This window comes from Macrobrachium rosenbergii, chromosome 11 (genome assembly GCF_040412425.1).
Source record: "Macrobrachium rosenbergii isolate ZJJX-2024 chromosome 11, ASM4041242v1, whole genome shotgun sequence".
Lineage (NCBI taxonomy): Eukaryota > Metazoa > Arthropoda > Malacostraca > Decapoda > Palaemonidae > Macrobrachium > Macrobrachium rosenbergii.
This window is the reverse complement of record NC_089751.1, coordinates 30,424,767-30,447,860: the sequence shown is the minus strand read 5'-3', so window position 1 is coordinate 30,447,860 and position 23,094 is coordinate 30,424,767. Positions and strand designations below refer to the sequence as shown.

The 23,094-nt window shown below is 35.7% G+C and overlaps 1 protein-coding gene across 3 annotated transcripts in view; it reads right to left on the bottom strand.

Moving 5' to 3' along the window:
- The window catches only part of LOC136843279 (uncharacterized), a 110,794-nt gene that overhangs the window by 39,682 nt on the left and 48,018 nt on the right, over positions 1–23,094 (bottom strand). Inside the window, exon 2 of one of the 3 annotated variants that reach the window (XM_067111455.1) lies at positions 2,256–2,299. The exons of 1 other annotated variant lie outside the window; for it this stretch is intronic. The gene's annotated coding sequence lies outside the window, so the exon portion shown is untranslated. Of the gene's footprint in view, positions 1–36; positions 96–2,255; positions 2,300–23,094 lie in introns of those variants that run through there. One more of the 3 variants, XM_067111457.1, reaches the window with a different exon arrangement.

The window sequence follows — 23,094 nt, the reverse complement described above, 5'->3', positions numbered from 1 at the left end:
AAAGGTTTTGAATTAATTAACCTGGTCTGTATTTACCTTCATGTTGTGATACCAGATGACAAGATACACAGCGGCCACGATGCTATGAGACGCAGGTCGACTATAAGAAACCGAAAAAAAGACTGTAAGCAACCTCGTGACGTGCAATTAACTCACAAATCAACTTTTTTTTCTTGCAGTTTAAGAGAAAAGTCTCTACAAAAACATGTCACTATGCCAGTTTGAACATTGATGAAAATACGAATGGAAATGAAAATTCACTACAGTAACTGCAAACCCAAAATAAACGACTGTAATCTCCGACTTTCCTTATAAATAAAAAAAAAAGTGCGCACGAAAGAGAAAAGCAGTTAGAATGACATTTGAATATGAAACACCCCATAAAAACATTCAAGCGCAAAAAGATACATTTTCAGAGAGGAATGACCAGCGTTCTCATCAGCTCTGTCTCGATTTAGTGTCTCCGGGATATGCAATTCTCATCTCCAAAGAACTCGAAGGTTCCCGGGGAAATATACGGTTAAATAATTTTCTTTCTAACCGAAGTTACTTTTTCCCTCCTTCCTTTTATTGCCTTTGGCCAAATTGCGGCAATAACAGGAACTACAATCACCTTTGCACTTTTAACGAGGCCCCGTACCACAATGGCACAATGTACGTTAAGCAGGGCGAAATGGGGTCCCCGCACGGGATTGGTGAGATGACGCTAAAAGGATTAACTTCGAAAGCAAGATTGCCTCGGGTCACCTTTAACGAACTTTGCATAAATCTTGACAGGCGTGGCGGAGACCACACAGCATCACAATGAACACACCATAGGCATTCCTCGCTTGTAATTAGACCATAATGACTTCTGTAGGCTTTCATGACACCCTCCTTCTACCCGTTATATGTAACCAGTTTCAGTGAATCTATTCAAAACTTAATTATTTCTCTAAGATCTTAAATCAGCCAAGAAAATGCTAATATCGCGAGGTCAAATCTATAATAGTGGATGGTGACATCCCCAGATGTTAAATTTGACACAGCAAAGTTTAATTTTCAAAGATTATCTTGTTTAGAATCCCAAATCTACTTTTCATGCTAAAAATCATCCACAACAGTACTGAAATCAGTAATGATCCCGATTTAGGGAGATCATTAAACATGCACATCACAATCCCAGAGCTATGATTGGTCAAGGGACTGCTGATAAAGAAGTTCGGCACCCACCTCCGTACCTACTTTGGTATTTCCAGATTTTTTTTTCTATTGAAAAGTATATATATAATTCTAGTCTGTCGAAGACTGCTTAGCAAATTAATAAACTCTGGGTCTTGCTTCATATCAATGTGAGCTTAAGCTACATAATAATAATAATAATAATAATAATAATAATAATAATAATAATAATAATAATAATAATAATAATAATAATAATAATAATAACAGTACAGACATGACGTTGATTGACAAAATCAAGAAGAAAGTATCACTCAATGATGTTGCAATACCATGGGACACCAGACTATATATCACGCCGGCAGATATTTCAGTAGATGAGAAGGAAAGAAAAAAATTTATAAGTATCAAGACCTGCAAATAGAAATAAGAAGGATATGGGATACGCCAGTGGGAATTGTACTGTACCTATAATCACAGGAACACTTGGCACGATTCCAAGATCCCTGGAAAGGAATCTGGAAAAACCAGATGCCGAAGTAGCTCCAGGACTCACGCAGAAGAGTGTGCTACTAGAAACAGCGGACATAGCGAGAAAAGTGAAGGACTCCTAAGGAGGCAGGACGCAACCCGGAACCCCGCACTATAAAAACCACCCAGTAAAATAGGATGACTGTGATAGACGAAAAAAAAAATAATAATAAATAAATAATAAATAAATAAAAAAAATAATAATAATGGAGAAACAAATCCACAGTTATGTATGGGTACATATATTTAAAAATGAATCTCTACAGGGAGCTTAAGGGAATCGAACAGATTCCCGAAAGCTCTCTGTAGAGAATTATTATTACATGTGTGTACCCATACATAACCGTGGATTTGTTTCTCAATTTCAAGACTCATAATACTGTGGGTATTTTTTAAATAATAATAATAATAATAATAATAATAATAATAATAATAATAATAATAATAAATCTTTATACTTCTATACTTACTCTACAGCTTACTGAGTATACAAGTATACTTTGCATGCATACAGCACACATAAGTCCACCTATAAATCAAACATATGCATTTAATGTACTCACGTTTCTAAAATGGCAATGTTCACAGGGTAATCATGACTCGATCGCTGCAACAAAGGAAATTATTTAATTTAGTATAAATATGAAGAGTCTTTTTCTTGCAAAACAAATTCATTAATAAAAGCAAGAAAATTAACTGTACCAGTGTAGAAAACAAATAAATTTGAAAGGATAATAATTCAAAGCCAGCTATCTAATCAACATTTATTTAAGCAATATATTAAAAGCAATATCAAAAACAAAATTGAAAAATAGTAGTCACTAAAAGAAAAGGATATTAAAACTGTGACCATCAATAAGATTAAGGAAGTAGATAATAAACAATAAATAAATAATAAAAATAAAGGATTAAAGTAATAAAAAGTAAGAACGCAAATGAAAATAAAACGACAGAAAAAAAAAGAACAATAAAGAGGCCCCAACGTCGCGTGTGCAACCCATCAAAATATAAGGGAAGGGACAAAAGTTGCGGAAAGCAACCGGTCGCTAATGCCCTTCACACCCATTAAAGGTCACTAGATGGCGGGGCCGAGAGCCGAAATTATCGGAAATGACCTGTAGTGTAGACAACGCTCGCTCAATTCCCTGTCGCACTCTACTCATGATTAATGGACGCCAAGTTTTCCCCATTAATAAGAGTTCCTTATAATCCTCCCATTAATAAAAGTTCCCTATAATCCCCTCACCAATAAAAGTTCCCTATAATCCTCCCATTACTAAAAGTTCCTCGCAAGCACAACCTACCAGCCTTCGCCCTACCATCAAAATAGACAAATAACACAAAATGAGACGGTTTTTCGTTTCCCACAATCGGCAAGAACGAATCACTCAAGTCGCAAACTTTCTCCTAATAAATCACTCTTAAAGTTCTGAATGAAAACAAATTACTTCCAAGTTTACCGCAAAAACTTTGCATTCTCTCCTTTCTAAAACATGAACGTGCGTAAAAGCTTCGAAGATAGTTGCCAATGAGCTCAGAAGAGAGAGAGAGAGAGAGAGAGAGAGAGAGAGAGATTTCTAAACATCTCGCCCAATTAAGAAAAGGACTAGGTACTGGAAAAAATATTTTTTAAATACTGAAATTTAATAAAAAAAAATATATAAATACATATACAGTACACACACACACACACACACATATACACACACACACACACACACATATATATATATATATATATATATATATATATATATATATATATATATATATATATATATATATATATAAATTTCATGGAAGGCTCGATTCACAGGCTCTTAAAATAATATTCAGCGACCGCTACACATAAAGAATTTGGGTGAGCATAATACCTGAATGATGTCATATTATTCGAAGGCCTATCTCGATATGCCTCATAACACATCAATTATTAATGAGAGAGAGAGAGAGAGAGAGAGAGAGAGAGAGAGAGAGAGAGAGAGAGAGAGAGAGAGAGAGAGAGAGAGAGAAATTCTGGATACATTACCTTGATTAAATCAGGACTCTTTGCGTTATGAGGTAATTCTACACCTTTATGGATATATTTATCTAAACTTTTCTCATTTTCTAATACTTCTGTTTCTCACATAAAAAGGAAAAACAGTAAAAAAAAATTACCATTTTCTTCTGGTCGTCTGCAGACGGCCAGCGCGACTAACTCTGTAGGTCTTGTGACAAATAATTTGGGTCATATCAGTGAAATTTCTTAGTTTTCTAAAGCGAAATTTGATTTAGATTATATAATTAAAGTATAAAGTTACGGATATAATTGAAAATCAGCGTCTAACAGAGGCAAAGATGCGAGACCTGTTTCCTCTTCACACTGTCGTAGAATATGTACAAAATAATAATAATAATAATAATAATAATAATAATAATAATAATAATAATAATAATAATTATTATTATTAATAATAATAATTATATTATTATTATTATTATTATTATTATTATTATTATTATTATTATTATTATGTAAAAAGCCACAATAATGCATAAGAGCGATTGCATTTTTCCAAAAATATAAAAAAAGTGTTAAAAATAGGGAGCTTTCTACCGTTTGCACAACAGTCCTCTTCAGCAAAAGATCGAAAGCTTCCGTTTTTTATTTTTTTTTTGTATTTTTGGAAAAATACAATCGCTCATATACATTATTGAGGCTTTTTACTTATTATTTTCCGGTCACATTATAGTGATGCACCACAGATTATTATTATTATTATTATTATTATTATTATTATTATTATTATTATTATTATTAATGTTGGTAAGGGGTCATTATTGACTTAAATAGAATATTTTTCTTTTCGAACCGTATTTTTCTTTCCTTAGCAAAAACACAAGCAGATAAAAGATGATTTAGATCAACTTCAAATGAACAATATCTATAATACCGTCAATGAAAAATTAAAAAATAACTAGGAAACACAGACTAACCTGCGCAGACGTGAGAGAGGGGTAAGGTGGATGAGGGAGGGAAGACGGGAGGGGAGGGAGACGGGTGGGGAGGGAAGACGGGGAGGGGAGACGGGTGGGGAGGGGAGACGGGGAGGGGGAGGGCGACGGGGAGGCGGAGGGGAGACGGGGAGGGGAGGGGAGACGGGATGGGAGGAAAGACGGGGGGGGGGGAGGGCGACGGGGAGGCGGAGGGGAGACGGGGAGGAGGGGAGACGGGATGGGAGGAAAGACGGGGGGGGGGGGGGCGACGGGGGGGGGGGGAGGGCGACGGGGAGGGAGGAGGGGCGACGGGTGGAGAGGGGAGACGGGCGTTGAGGGGATAGGAAAGACGGCAAATGGGATCACTCCCAGTGAAAATAATAATAGCAATAACAGTAACAGTAAAAATTCCCATTATGAAAACAATAGAAGCCCAGTAAGCGGCATCAGCGCAGAGCCATAACTCTCGTTGCGGTCTCTACCCACATACCTTCAAGACAAGACGAAGTCCCTCACTTCAAGGTGCATCTGGCCTTTTATTTTTCTACTGTCTCGTATTTCTCCCGGGGCAGCCTGCAGACGACGACACACACATACTGTACTCACACACCCCTGATTGGGCTCTCTCTCTCTCTCTCTCTCTCTCTCTCTCTCTCTCTCTCTCTCTCTCTCTCTCTCTCTCTCTCTTCTTTCTTCTTCTGTTACACTTCAGATTCAGATGAAGTGTAACGAAACTGTCTCTCTCTCTGTTACACTTCAAATAATGCACTCTCTCTCTCTCTCTTCCGTTACACTTCAGATTCAGATGAAGTGTAACAAAACTCTCTCTCTCTCTCACTCTCTCTCTCTCTCTCTCTCTCTGTCTGTTACACTTCAAATAATGCTCTCTCTCTCTCTCTCTCTCTCTCTCTCTCTCTCTCTCTCTCTCTCTCTCTCTCTCTCCTCTTTCTTCCGTTACACTTCAGATTCAGATGAAGTGTAACAAAAACTATCTCTCTCTCTCTGTTACACTTCAAATAATGCTCTCTCTCTCTCTCTCTCTCTCTCTCTCTCTCTCTCTCTCTCTCTCTCTCTCTCTCTCTCTCTCTCTCTCTCTCCGTTCATCATCCTTTTTACATTCATTCCAGGGTCTGCTTTCTCGTACATATAAGAAGTTTGCTCTCTCTCTCTCTCTCTCTCTCTCTCTCTCTCTCTCTCTCTCTCTCTCTCTCTCTCTCTCTCCAGTTTTGTTTTCAAGTCGTACACACACACATACACACACACACACACACACACCATCAAGATTTTTCAGCCTCTCAAAGTTTTCCCTCTATCTCAAAATTTTGTTCCATCTATCAATCTCTCAATCTCATTTGCACATCCCCACACTTTGTTCTCCCACTGTCTCTCTCCAGCGCAAAAAAAAAAAAAACCTTTAGACACACACACACGTTGCTGTCAAGGGGAGAGATAAGGCCTCAACATTTTCTTTGGTGTCAGTAACTAGACTCCCGTGTTTATCTTGTTCCCTTCTCTTATTTCAGGCCGTTGTCTTTCTTCTCGTCATCACTATTTCACCACTGTCGTTTTGTTAACATTTTCACTGTCGTCAGTGATCACGCCTATATCAGCGGCAAATGACTGATCATTATTATTATTACCACTGCCATAATGTCAGTGCCGAAATCAGCACTTTTGTTGTTAGCACTACCATTATCATTTTCTCAAAATCTCATAACCCATGGATCACTCAAACGGGGAAACAACAGATCCGCAACAATATATTTGTATCAATACTAGTAAATATATAAATTTGAAGATGATATTCTTACAAATAGATCACAGCGAATATGTTTCCTTATATTAGTGGCACTGTCCTAAACTTATTGCTGACATTGGGATAGTAAGACAGTTGCCCTGCCAGTAGCATAAACATTATCATCTGTCACAGTGCCATTACTGATATTCAGTAGCATTCCTATTAGCATAAACTTTATCTTCAACGTCAAAGTGCCAATAATGATATTCAGTAGCGGCGCCATTAGCGTTAACATTAGTATTTTCGTCATAATAGTCGTCCCGATATTCAGTAGCATTGCTATTAGCAAAAACATTCGTCTCATTGTTATAATACCCTACGTTACAAATATTTATAACAGATGCATTGCTAATATTATCAGCATCATCATTGCTAATCATAATTATTATTAGTAGTAGTTTTCATATTACTGCAGACTACTGTTACCATCGCTTACCCCAGTTCTCTATTTCAGCTTCCCCTGTTTTTCATTATTGCTCTCTTTATTTATTACTGCTTTATTTATTCTCTCTCCCATGATATTTATTGGACCCAGAGAGCCCTTGAGCTTAGGGGTCGCGCATTCACCCTCTCTTAATAGGGTTTTATGGGCTTGAGCGCTTCCGAGTTTCTTTATCTTATCTTTTCCCTGAGACTTTAGTTAACAGTGCATTGAGAGAGAGAGAGAGAGAGAGAGAGAGAGAGAGAGAGAGAGAGAGAGAGAGAGAGAGAGAGAGATTTCTTCTCCCCTGCCTCAAGGGTGTTGAGAGCCTGTGTTGTAAGTATGCGAGAATAGCGCGTTCCCGAATACTCTTCTTGAGAACAGAAACAGCATTTTCGGATATTCTTAGGAGTCTTCGAATGCCACTGAAAGAGTTTATCTGAATTTCCTTCGCCCCACTGGGATTCTCTCTTTCTCTCTCTCTCTCTACTTTCTTTCGTTGGGTTGGGATTCTCTCTCTCTCTCTCTCTCTCTCTCTCTCTCTCTCTCTCTCTCTCTCTCTCTCTCTCTCTCTCTCTACTTTCTTTCGTTGGGTTTTAGTAAATCTAGTTTATTGCACTGAATTCCTAGATCTCCCATAATTCAAAATAAATATACCTTTTGATTAGAGTACACCCTAAAATATAAAATTAACTGTAGCAATTACGTTATGCTCTGAAACTTGAGAAACCTTCCATCACAAATTGCATTCCTTTTAAAGTCAGACAGTAGCAATATTTATTGACTCAAATCAAATATTGGATTTACGACTGAACGTTTGCTCTAACCTTTACAGTATTAATAGTTCCATGATGACCAAGGTCAGCACTTTATTTCCTGCTACAGATTACTAGAGATTACTACTTTATTTCCTGTTAGAGATTACTAACAACAGCAAACAAAAGTACTCAGTTTCACAGAAATATAAGCAGTCTTCAAATTTTGCCAGTTGCACAAGAAGAAATGAATCCTTTCTCCTGAATTATTTTTGTCTTTCCTTTAAATATTAGGCTTTCCAATGGGAAATTTCGGGTACACCACACACTTCCTAAATATACCTTTATGCCTGCCTGCAATAACAGTAAGATAAGCAGGAATTAACCTGACTGGCTGATTAGTTTATCAAATTGGAGTCACATTACCAAAGGACAAATATAACGAAACAGACATTAGTTAAAAGTGCACTGTAACCTCTCAGAGGAAATGCCTCAGAACATTTTAATTCCTCACTGATGAGTTCAAAAGTAACACGATTGATTTTTCGGGAATGGGCGAAAATCCTTTATGTCCCAGTTCGTGCTGCTAAAAAAAAAAAAAAAAAAAACACTCCCACAAACAACTTTCTCACCAATGTTTTCATGGGGTGATTTCCATAGATCATTTACATTTTAATAATTCCATTACCTTTTTCGGCCATATCTCTTTAGGCAGTTGACGATTTCTCATTTTTGGTAATGGGGATTCCTTTCATTTTTTGAAGCTTAGCAATATATTTCCATAACTCTCTCCCTCTTTCTCTGTCTCTCTCATAACCACCTATCTCTCTCTCTCTCTCTCTCTCTCTCTCTCTCTCTCTCTCTCTCTCTCTCTCTCTCACACACACACACACATATATAATCATGAAGTTACAAATGTCGCTTAATATCAAATTCACGCTACCTCGGGAATATCTCCGATGGAGAATTATCACCGAAGGGGAATTTATATAAGTGATAAATGAATTGGTATCGCCGGGACGCGAACCCTTGACACGGACCTATTCAGCGACTCCAGTAGACGTTACCACCGTCTTGATACCAATTCATTTATCACTTATATATATTCCCCTTCGGTGATAATTCTCCATCGGAGATATTCCTGAGGTAGCGTGAATTTGATATTAAGCGACATTTGTAGCTTCATGATTGTATATAAATCACGGTGTGATAAAAAATTACACACACACACACACACACATATATATATATATATATATATATATATATATATATATATATATATATATATATATATATATATATATATATATATATATATATATATATATATATATATATATATACGTATATACAGCCTACATATATGTATGTGTGTGTGTTTGAGAGAGAGAGAGAGAGAGAGAGAGAGAGAGAGAGAGAGAGAGAGAGAGAGAGAGAGAGAGAGAGAGATTCATTTATTGAAGTACAAAACCCAAGTCTCAGATCAGTCATCTTCTGGAAACCTTACTGTATTCGTGTCAAGAGGAATGCAATTCATGGACGGATCACTACCGATTAATTTTATAATTAAAATTTACCTTTGTTATACCGTTCGTACTAAATAATTCGCTACCTACGGTGGTCGTAGCTTCAATGAGAATATCAAGAAAACAGTTTTTCATGAGTGTTTTAATTTAGCCTTTTTCCTTTTGCTTGTTAATCGCTGCGCTCAACTAATTTACTTTCCTCTGGAATTTTCCACCTTATTCTTTTTATTCAAGCAGTGTTAGCATACCGAATCAGTCTCCAATGACAACCAGTTTCTACGTTTCCGTTGTTCATTGCGATATTTATAATCCGTTCCGAATTCAATTCATTTTATTACATTTTGTTGTTCAAATAACCAAGAGACATCTTCATCTATGGAAAAGGATCATTCATAAAGTATCATTTCTTAACCAAACCTCCTTTCCTTAGATCTTGGAAAACCTTTCTTCCGCAAAATTCATTACGATATCGCTTTCCTTTTCCTTCTTCTTCGAAGTCATCTTTTGTTCCTAGCGAGGGCATTTTAGTAGAAGCCTTTGGTCATGTGGGCCGTGTGTTTATGGTTGTTGACATGTCCGCCATGGCAGAGCGGCGGGCGAGGCCCCTGCCAAATGACCCCCACCAGAATGGTTATTGTCGTCACACGCCACTTCCTTCACATGTCAGAGCGTATTCTTAGTGGCGCGAGTGCCATCTTTCAAGGGACCAAATCTCGGCTTTTATTCCGACCTCCGGTGTCGACATCTTGTTCCTAGAGCTTCCCAAGACTTCCCCCTTTTATGACCTCGGTCTTCAGGTACGGCAGGGCGCTGCGACATATCTTCTTTTCTCACTCTTATTATTATTCGGCCTGGCAGTTTCCTAAAACCTTCATTTATATATGGAACTCTTCCGTCTTGCATGTGCTGAATGGTTAAATAACAACTAAAGGATATTTATGTGGGTAATTATGGAAATGTTCTTCGTAACTCTTCCCCTAAAGCACGGTAAAATTGGTGATAATTAAAGGATATGAGTAATTAAATTAAAGAAAGAGAAAGAATGATGACACCATATACTTTACAGCCACGTCATGAAGGTAGAGGTCGACCTTCAATCGATAACGAAGCTCTCACGCAGGAATGTTAAGACTGGTTCTTGAAAATATGTATGAATAGAAATAATAGTCACGATAAATTCTGTATATAAATTTAGTATTTATTACCCGTATTTATGGGGCTATGTTAAAGGCTCATGTCTTCAAGCACAGAAATATTCTGGGTTTAATGCTATGCTGTACATATACACAGTAAAAGTTTCATACTCCCAATCAAGCAAGCTAAACCAATTTATTTCATAATGCTATAATTCTATATTATAAAAAACGGTCATAATCCTTAATTAAATCAATACCTTTTGCAATCACCAATTAATTCTGAACCAAGTGATTAAATACTAATTCATAATGAAATGGACTGCACGTAATAACGGAGCAAAAAGATACCATAACAACTTTTTGACTTCCGGAATAATTCTTTTCGGATAAGACGAAGTGATTAATGTTAAATAAAATAGATTTAATATTGGAACAATGATGGGTTCAACAATTGTTGCATGAACAGCAGGTTTAAAACGAGGATAACGGACTTTTAAAGACAGGAATATAATTCATCAGCAATATACCTGGTAAGAACTAAAACAATTCATCAGCAATATACCTGGTAAGAACTAATACAACTGAAGGTTGGCGAGTTACTGTGAATATGGGTTGTTGTGTCCAAGTCAAGAAATAGGCTGACGCTGCTGCTACAGTTTATGACTTCAACAGATATAAAAGGTAATGTAATGGGTGCCTGTATTTCCTTATTTTGCTACGTAAAGGCCTATCTGTTTACCCCTTATCTCATTTAACTTCAATTTCATTGAATGATATTAGCATTCGATTTTCCTGTTCTCTTAATCTTTGGTCTTTTTTTATTTATTGACAGAGAGTTCAAATTTATATCTCATTTATACGATTTTACCTTCCACATGAGTAAAATCTTTGCGCTGTGTACATTAATTGTATGCAATCTGTTTTTTTAATTGTTGTAATTTTTTTTAACTATTATTCTCAATATTATTACTGTCATTTCTTTTATTATGAATACCATTTTTTTCTCCTTCTTCAGCAACTGTGTAGATATTTTCGATTATCATTTTTTTATCTTGTTATCTCATGTATCTAGACTGTGTATGTTATTGTCTCTACTTCGCATATTCCATGTATATGACCTTGAGCTGAAATAAAATTTATTGTTATTATTATTATTATAGCTAGGATTTTCTAATTAGTTATTCTGCTGAAACTACGCGCTGTCACACTGGCCAGCGTTATACTCCTATGCATCTATGTGGACGGTTTTTCCGTAGAAAAAGACACCCTAAAAATACAGGTACCCGATGTGTTTCAGCTGACTTACTACAAAAAGGGGAGTATGAAAAGCCTTTCATTTCAAATCCTGTAAAGCAGTGAAATGCTTTTTTCAGGCAAATCACTGATGTCACTGCTTGCTTGTTTTGACTTATATTACTATTTTCGTTAACAAAAATTATTTTTTTGCTAATTTTGCAGTATTTATATTTTGCTGTTTTCTAACTGCTACCGCTTATTGCATGTATGATCATTTTGCTCCTAGAAATGTTATCTTGAATACTAACAACTCTGTCTCTGGACCAAATTCAAACGATTATTATTTAAAGCCAACTAAATCAAGAAAATAAACTAAACAACACCGCAAGGCGATAACTTCCCACAATAACTCGGTGGAGCTAAAGAAACATGAGCTTTCTTTACCCACTGTATAATTCTATTTAAAGTTATGATCTTCATTCAGGATGAGAAATTTTCTCATGAGTTGCTTTATTCTAATTTGGTGATTAAATAGTAACGTTTCATAGGCTGTTATCAACGGCTGTCACTAGCACGCTCTAACAACTGGCCATGAAAGTGTCTCTTCCCGCTGTCGGAACACAAATTATTTCCCACATCTCACAACAGAAGGAAAAAGTGTCTTCAACACGATTCTTTATCCCATACTGTAACTGAGGCCGTGTTCCCCCACTATGCAAGTATATTTGATCACTCTGCAGCCTTCACGTTCTTCCTTCACTATCTACAGTTGTAAATGAATGGGATCCTGCAAAAACATGTTAACACAAACACACGAACAAAATAAGTGGCTAATGACTTTTATCATTAACGAGAACTTGACCAGCTAGCAAGTAATTCCTTAACCTCTTGTTGGCCCATTGATAATTAAGGAAAGAAGAGTAAAGGAAAGTAACTTTTACTATAAGAGCAACGGTGCAAAACAAGGATAAAGTAACAGGTAAATTGCTATGACTGACTACTGAAAGTAACAGACTGACTCCCACTTCCAAGGACTCTCCTTAAGTTTCTACACGAGAAGAGGCCCTAATGACAATCATCTCGAGAATCTCATCCTAGGCAACCGACTGAGTGTCTGATAATTTACCCGGCGTCACGCAAATCAGGGTTATCTAAAACGTCCAATAGGGGACAAGGGGGATTATTTAAAACCATTCCTGTAGCCTTCACAAAGACAGCAGAGGTGATAACCTCCCACGCTTAAGAATTCCACCCTTTTGTTCGAAGCCAGCTAAAGATCGTATCAGCAGCGAGTAATTGCTTATCCCATCATTTTATTGCAGCCGTCTCTAGACAGGTTTGACCTACAACCAAAACACAAATAAATCGTTTCATTTTTATGTTCCATTGTTTGGGAATGATTGGAGTTACACTGTTCCTTGACTACAATACCTTCTTTTTCTTATCCGATAAACACACTGTACGTGCAAGTCTCTCTCTCTCTCTCTCTCTCTCTCTCTCTCTCTCTTTTCACTGGTTACACTGATATCTCACAAGTGGCAAGCCATCGTATTTTTCAAAACTCTAAGCCACCTATTGACACACGGATCAATATATGATAAACTCAAAGGGTTCACAAAATGGATAAACGCTTTTTGTGCAATTTGCAATTTCGTCCTCATAATATTAAATAGAGGATATTGAACTTTTTTTTTACCCAAATTCCTCGAACGTCATTTATTGCATCGATTAGCAAACTCTGCCCTGACGAACTAAACTCGACCTCATAGCTCTCTCTCTCTCTCTCTCTCTCTCTCTCTCTCTCTCTCTCTCTCTCTCTCTCCAGCCTTCAACAGATTTTTCGTAACTATATCGCAGTGTATAGTGTTAATCGCTACTTGTAGCTGTTTTCTTCTTAATATACTAAACAGAACGGAACTGATATGCACAATTAACCGCCATACCCATGGAGGCACGCTCGCTAGCTCTCTCTTTTTCTCTCTAACAAACACACATACATACACACACACACACACATATATATAATATATATATATATATATATTATATATATATATATATATATATATATATATATATATATATATATATATATATATATCACAAACCATAGATTTATGTTGACTGATCTACTAACGTACAGGCAAATCATTGCCTCGATATATACTTGATATTCTCCTACTCCTTCACAGACGTACAGTAACTAACATACCTTAATGCAGTAACATTTTTCAAAGAAACGAGCAAAAAAAAAAAATTTAAGTCATGCCACTTAGACTATGAAATATTAATGCAATTCCGTCTAGTTGTTTTAACCGCATGCCCATTATTCTCTCTCTCTCTCTCTCTCTCTCTCTCTCTCTCTCTCTCTCTCTCTCTCTCCATTTCCTTCAGCATTCTGCACTGATGTAGTGATTCGAAGGCCGCCCTCCTGTTCGGATCTCTTTTAACTTGTAATATCATTTACAAAAGCGACGCGAAGCTCGTTTCCTTTGCAAGGAGAAAGGCGAGTGATGGCCATCCTCTGTCAAAATCCCTCTCTGGAGTTACCCCTCTCCCAGTCTAAAGTCGTTTCCTTTATTTCATTGGTCTATAAAGTCCGTTTCCTTCGTTCCATGTGCGTTAGAAGGTTAGAGCGTCCTGCCCCAGGCATGCCTGCACACAAACTCACGCATATACACACACACGCAAAAAAAGAGAGTGAGAGGGACACAGGTAGAGTTTTATCCTTTGGCACTAACTGTGATATTTTACCAGACCTTTTAGAAGAGCTCTAAAAACAGTTACATTCCGGGAAACACATAAACTTCCTCGCGTGAGCACATATATATATCTTCTTGATATTTGCACGAGTGCTTGTATCTATTCATTTAGGTGTACTTTGTCATTAACAGGAAGATGAAAAAAGAATACGCTTGCAGTATGAAGTTCTGCTGTTTATCTATCTCTCTATCTATCTATCTATCTATCTATCTATCTATCTATCTATATATATATATATATATATATATATATATATATATATATATATATATATATATATATATATATATATATATATATATATATATATATATGCATACACGTGGGTGTATGTATGTATGTATCAGACAGTGATACTCTTGTGGTTCTAAGCAACTGTTCTTAGGTGAGGATGACAGCTCACATCCAACCTGGCTGCGACTCACCAGAGCCTACAAGGTACAAAAAGCTAAATATTCTTGCATAGGTCAAAGAAGCATTGAAGTATTCAGAGAGAGAGAGAGAGAGAGAGAGAGAGAGAGAGAGAGAGAGAGAGAGAGAGAGAGAGAGAATTTAAATAAAAAAAAAACTGTCCCAATGGAAAACAGACACATTGCGCCAGCGAATATGTGGTTTTCACGTTCCCTTTGAAATCTGAAAATGAATGCATGTGAATAAGCCATGGCAATTCCTAATCTAAAAACAATTTAATCCAGAGTCCGCAAAAACGCAAATGTAAAAATAAAAAAAAGAGTTACACGTAAATCCCCTCGTGAAAATGTCCTTTACTTTTTTGCGCGTTTTTTTTTTTTTTTTTGCAATACACACACACATCAAGCCTTTGTTATTTTTTCTGAAAAATATGCAGTAATGTAGCGCGTAACCTTTTATAAACTTCAAAATAAATTCTTTATTGGTAAAATATTAAAACCTGTATTTATAAAACTGGCTTTCATCCATTTGCGATAAATTTTACAGTTAAATGTGGCACGAGTTTAAGCAAATTTCAATACATTTGGACGCATTTTCGTGGATTTTGCTTTCGAAAAGCATGAAATTCTGTCGATTTACCACCTGAACTAAGTTTCTAGTTCTAGTCAACATTTTGCTATAGAAGAATGATGATAATAATTTAATCATATTCATGCAGAAAATCATTGAACGCTTTTAGCTAGTATCTGCCTTACCTGCAATATTTAGAGAGAGAGAGAGAGAGAGAGAGAGAGAGAGAGAGAGAGAGAGAGAGAGAGAGAGAGAGTTTTAATTCCCCGGTTATATTTTCAAAAGTTACGCAAAACCGGTTTGAGCGGCTACTTTGGAAACAGTCAACATTCAAGAATTATCATTGGCTGAATATTTCCTGTATATATTTATTTCCTTTTCTTTTCTTGTTATACTCTTGCTTTGTCCTAGCAAGATTTATTTTCCTTTATTTTCTTTCCGTTTTTGCCATTTGCTTAGTTCCATTAGTTAGGTGATTAAAATCATTGCAAGTTGTCTTTCCTTTTTTTTTTTGCCACCCCATCAGATCTTTATTTCCACGACAATATTTTCAACTCTTGTTTATACAGACTATTTTAAGAAGTCTCACCACTCTTTCACATTATTCTAGTTACATTTGTAGCTTATGGCACAAAAAAATTCCATCTGTTACTTCATTTTATTTCCAGGATAATTTGTCTTCTTATTTCAGAATACATAGTTTAAAAATCGTGTTCTTTCTATCCAAGACTCATAAAAGCATTCATTTATTAAACGCTCACTGTAACATAATTAACAATAATAAACAATTAACTGACAAGAAAGATTATCCTCTTTTTTCTAGCTTCTCGGCGAGTTATTGTAAAAAAAAAAAAAAAAGTATTCAAAAGATTAATAAACTCCAAAAATTAGCAATCACCTATTTTTCGGGAAACATTTTCTTTGTCTCATCTTTGCATTTGTATCGCATCTGTCTCTTTTTGCCCGCAATGCAATCCCTGCATGTCTCGACAAATGTATCTGTTTCTTTATTTTATAAAGTTGTACCTGTTTTTGCATCTGCATTCGTATATATATTTACTATTTCTGCTCTTGCATATATGTGTTTCAATATTGATGTTTCTCTGTCTGGGCAGTCAGTAGTTTTTCTGCCTGGGTTTATCAAGTCTTTATGGCACTTTCTGTTTTTTGCATCAGAAATCGTCTTAATATCTGCTTCTATGTTTGTTTCTGCATTGCAGTTCCCTGCGTCTGAATTTGTATCTGTTGCAGTTTTGTCTCTATTTGTTTGTGCATGTGTGTAGCCGAATCTACATCTGCATTTATATCTCCATTTCAGTATCTACACTGAAGTTTCTGTAGCTGTATTCTGCTTCTGTATTACAGTTTCTGCGTCTGTATCTGCATCGAAGTCATCCTGCTGTAGCGAGAAACAGCTGGTCCTGAATTTGCCTTTCTTTCCAGTCGAGGCTTCGTATGAATGAGTCTGTTATTCCAGAGCACCGTGTTTTCTCTGCTTTGAAGATCGGAGAGAAACGTTTTCTTCGACAGCTTCCATTCCTCTTTCTTCCCGTACTCTCTCTTCACTTTCACTCATTGTATCCATGAAGTAAATATTCTTAAATCATGGAGGTTATGCAGAGAGAGAGAGAGAGAGAGAGAGAGAGAGAGAGAGAGAGAGAGAGAGAGAGAGAGAGAGAGAGAGGAATAAAACAAATCCTTTTTGAAGATTCCCTGCGCATAATGAAAAAAAGCCTAATATTTTTCAGAAAAAAATTTTTTCTAGCATTCGTTGAAAAAAAAGGAGACTCATAATTCTTTCGTTCTTTTTTTTTTTTTGTACTCCAATACAAACTCTGCTTAGGCAAAAGCTCTTCCTCTCCAGCCGATGGGAATTACAAGTCATTTTTTGTCTAATTTTTTTCCAATGCCTCATTCTGTTTAACATTTATGATTGACCTTTAACATTAGTCACCAACTTTCATCGTTATTCGGTACGCGTGATTAGAAACAGTTAATGTATATATTCCTTTTCCCATTTTTACACGCGCTCCCTTCAATATACTGGCGATTTAGCATTATTATTCATAATCAATCACTCCCCGTCACCAAATTTCAACAGAATCCATTAATCATCACTATTATTCACTAACTTTCCACCCATATCTCAACGAAATTTCACCGCACCAATTTTCACATAACCATAGAATTATGCATTTTCAAATTAGAGTAATCTTCTTCCTCGCGTGAGTCGGCCACTTTTCCTTGGCTATTTTATGTTATGGTCTGGTCGTGTTTCAAGTTAATGGAGGTCTGAGTGATTCTCAAATGCTTCCTTGATTAAGGTACATCTAACACATAAAGCTTTCCAGGAATATAATATATATATATATATATATATATATATATATATATATATATATATATATATATATATATATATATATATATATATATAGCAAGAAAGCACTAAAGCAGACAGCTTGGTACATATATATACACACATACACATACCCACACATAAAATATATATATATATATATATATATATATATATATATATATATATATATATATATATATATATATATACTGTATATATAATTCTAAAATCATTTTTTCTCTCTCTCTCTCTCTCTCTCTCTCTCTCTCTCTCTCTCTCTCTCTCTCTCTCTCTCTCTCTCTCTCTTACTGTGCCTGTGTGTGACCTACATGGACATTCAGCTGCCGTTCAATTCGTGCAATCTTAATTTTTCCCATGTCCTGCATTCTTTATAAAAGTCATTTATAAAATATTCAGGTCTGTGATGGATTTGTCCAAAAACCAATATATTCTTTCCCATCTCGTGCTCTGTTGAAATTTCCGCTTCAAGGCTCGATCATTTCTATTTTCTATTAGGCTACTCATTTCCAGGCAAAGGCTTTTTGCGATGAAATATACTGTCACAGAATACATGTACGCTCTCTCTCTCTCTCTCTCTCTCTCTCTCTCTCTCTCTCTCTCTCTCTCTCTCTCCATTTATCTGTCTCGCTCTCTTTTCATTTTCTCTCTCTCTCTCTCTCTCTCTCTCTCTCTCTCCCCATTTATCTCTCTCTCTCTCTCTCTCTCTCTCCCCCATTTATCTCTCTCTCTCTCTCTCTCTCTCTCTCTCTCTCTCTACTGTGGCTGGAAATGTCTATCCTTTCATAGCTAATGTTCCAAACACGGCTACATACATACGTGCAGTCTATAAAGAAGGAAAGAGCACCCTATTTATATCCAAGAAAAAAATATACAGACCAGAGAGAGAGAGAGAGAAATTTCAACCTCTCCAGCATTTTTCATTTCAGCAAAAGCGTCATCTGAAAATACCCAGTGAAAAGTTTTCCCATTCATGATTCTCCATCATTCTTCATTTGTGTCCTAATCATGCCAGCAATTTGTACGTCACATTTAAGGTTTCCACCAGACCCCGGCGCAGGCAAGAGTCCGTCCCTTCAAAGCAAACTGCTGTAAACTGGGTCACGAGTATGAGGAAAGCATTAATGGAAAAGAAAAGGGGGAAAACTCTGCCAAAAAATTTAGGAGTGAATTAACACATGCAAGCAGGATATAGGTGCACGGGTATACATGTATGCGTATAAAAACATGTAAAAATTTAAATAATGCTAATGTATGTACAGTCTGTATGTGAGTATATATATATATATATATATATATATATATATATATATATATATATATATATATATATATATATATATATATATATATATATATATATATATATATATATAGACTATATGACAACTCAGGTGTAATTGTGTAATTACGAGTAAATGTTTATCTCAGGAAATACACTGCACATTTAGAACTGAAATATCACCTATGAGTGTCCTTACATATGCTCACAAAAAAAAAGGAAGGAAGGTATATCACTCGAAACAATGAAGTAAAAAAAGGCCATAGACGAAAAATACAATGAAAAACAAATGCATACAAAGAGAGAGCACAAAAAAAGAAAAAAAAAAAAAAAAAAAAAGCCGAGGCCAACACACACTCTATTCGGTTCCCCAAACCTGCATTCATTGCACAGAGATCAATAACAAAATCCTATAAGTATTGCCGACCCTCAGGAACGGCGTCATTACTTTAATCTATTTCTTTTTCCTCCTCAAATGAAAATTGCCTTTGCTTTCATTTAGACCGATGGCAGTTCCAACAGAATTCTTCCTCTATTTTGGGGGGAGAAGGGGTAGGGAGTTGTGGGGGGTCTCCTCATAGGAAGAGGGGGTTGTGGAAGAAGAGAACGAAGAAGATAGGGATTATTAGTCGTTGGCAACAGTTGGTGTAATTATTCACTTGAAATGTTATTTTATGAAATGATACTTATTTTTCTTGTAAATAACAATAACAAATAATTACCCATTGTGACAACAATTTTACATTCATTATTATGATTGTTTTAAATTGTAATTAGCATAACAAAAACACCTATAAAGACCTTCTAACTCACAGTGATTTACTCTAATTATTATTATTATTATTATTATTATTATTATTATTATATTATTATTATTATTATTATTATTATTATTATTATTATTATTATTATTAAGACCACAAATGTAATTGTACTTCCCTTACCACTGATATTATTATTATTATTATTATTATTATTATTATTATTATTATTATTATTATTATTATCATTATTATTATTATGAAGACCTATAACAGACTACGAAATGCATACAGCAAAACCAAATCATCATCAAAACACATGAACACGTTGACAGAAAACTGAAGAGCAAAATACGCGTGGCAACCGAGACCAAACGCCTGTCATTGCCGGAAATAGCAATATCCGATCACACGGACCTCACCTCACCTCGTGATTACCTGCTAAACCCCAATTATATCATCGTCCTCATAAACACCTGTTCGGTTTCGTTTTCTACACATTTCCCTTCTGCTCGGCGAGTTTCCCCGCTGGCGAACCTTTGGCATACCTGGGCTAACCACCTTCCTGGCCACTATATTGAATCGTTCCTAAACTTTTATTAGAATCATCGGCCATTTTTTTCCTATGTGCATTTACTCATTCTTTTTCGACCTATCTTTGGCATAACTCGAGAAGAGCCTTTCAATACTCTTCGTCATCGTAATCAACTTCATTTTCTGTACTACTTCCTTCCGATGCTAGACTTCAAAGAAGAGTCGTATTGTCTATACCTGATTCGCTTTGCACTATACTCCCTATCCCTGCCCTAAATGTGCCCTTACCTAACCCTCACCATCATTATCATCATCAACCCTCATCGTCATCATAATCAACTCCATTTCCTGTACATCTATGTTCCGAGACTGTACTTCCAAAATGAGACGTGCTATCTATCCCAGATTCGGTTTGCAATATACCCCTATCCTTGCCCTAAGCGTGCCCTTAACTAGCCCTTATCATCACCATCATCTTCATAATCAACTCCATTTTCTGTACATCTTCCTTCCGATACTGGACTTCTAAAAAGAGACGCACTATAGCCTATACCTGATTCGGTTTGCACCATACCCTGTCCCTGCGCTAAACATGCCTTTCTCTAACCCTTATCATCATCATAACCAACTCCATTTTCCGTACATCATCCTTCCGATACCGGAATTCCAAGAAGAGACGTACTATCTATACCTGATTCGGTTTGCACCTTACCCCTGTTTGCCTTTCCCTAACCCATACATCATCATAACTAACTCCCCGTACATCATCCTTATACCGGAATTCCAAGAAGAGACGTACATCTATACCTGATTCGGTTAACCATACCCTGTCCCTACCCTAAGCGTGCCCTTCCCTAACCCTCATCACCATCATCATCATCATCATCTCGAAGGAGGCCCTCAAGCCCCACCAACTTCCTCCCGTGGCCGCGTTTCCTTGAGCCGTGGGAACGGAAGATGGAAGGAAATGCCACATTAAAAGTCCCACGGTTCAACGGCGGTTTCAGGACAACAGTTGTTAAATAGTCTTCATCGACCGCAGCTCTGATGAGGGCAGGTGGAGACGTGACTCAAAAGACGTTCTCCCAGCCATGAAATTCGTGGAAATTTTAGGAAAATTATAATTGAATACGTAAATAACTCTCAGGCATGACGAGACGTTTTTAAGAACAAAATTATATAAATATATATATATATATATATATATATATATATATATATATATATATATATATATATATATAAATATATATATATATATATATATACATATAAATATATATATATATATATATATATATATATATATATATATATATATATATATATATATATATATATATATATATATATATATATATATATATATATATATATATATATATATATAAATTTATATATATATACATATATATATATAATTTATATATATATATATATATATATATATATATATATATATATATATATATATAGATAGTATAAATTAACACTACATACAACACACTGAAGATTGAAGTGGAAAAATCCGCTGATCAAACAGTGTAAAATTACTATCTGAGAGCTGTTTAAAACCTCCAACAAGCTGCTAAGTATGCTGGAAGTCGAGCTGTACTTCTTCTTTAACTTAAAAGCTCGAACTGGCAGCCCGCTTCCACTTCGCTAGGCTTGAAGGAAGAGTTAACTTCTTAAAGGAGTTCTGGGCATGAGTTACCGAGACAGACATCAACATCAAATCCCATCTTCTTTTTTATCTTCTTTTTATACTTTTAATCTTCATTTTCTCTCTTCTTTATAAGTTTTCTTATTTACGAAGTAGATGAATGTTACAAAAAACATACTAACTTGGGAATGGACAATTATAAAAATTTCACTTAAGAGAAACTTACGCATTTTCTCCATCAATACCTTTTATTCATCATGACCTTTCAAATAATTTTAAATATACAGTACATTAAACCCCTAAAATACTAATTACAAGATTTTTATTTTTTAAAGACCATAGCAGAATTCTTTAACATGGTAACATCAAATAATACATTTTAAGGATGGGAAGTAGAAAATGCAATTACAGAATATTCTGTCTATTTTCATCCACTATTTCCGTATTCTTCTTGATGTAAATATGATCTTAAATACAAACACTGAAGCGTCAAGAAATATAATGCAGGAATGGAGATTGAAAAACAAAACTTACTTTGAGATGAAGGGTCTTAGATGATTATCGTTATTTGGAGTAACATTTTGTATGTCAGTAATTTACACCATAATTTTTTAATCAATAATAGGCTATGCAAGAATCTTACAGTATTCAGCCTAGACGATGCAGTTCTTGCCGTAATGTATTCAAGTGCACCAGAATTTATTCTTACCCCAAGATTGTAGTATACATTGAAAATATGTATCCATTACGTAACTACTACAGCACCTTCACTGTAGCAGACGCCCGCCTAGCAAATGAGTATGGGTAGTTAATGGGCTAAAATACTAAGAAAGCACGCACTCGAACGGACAGACATTGCATATATAAAACACACACATATATGAATATATACAGTATGTATATAACTAATAATATGTGTGTGTATATAATATATATATATATATATATATATATATATATATATATATATATATATATATATATATATATATATATATATATATATCCAGTCCGGTGAGATTACAGTTCACCCCCACCCCTGCACTCTCCCCCGCAAATCTGGGCTCCAATCAGCTTCTCCCACTGAGTGACTAATCATTTCCCAAATCGCCAGTGCGAGATCGTCCCCACAAACCCCCAAAGTTCCCCCTTTTCTCGATCTCTCCCCTTATATATGTCCCCCC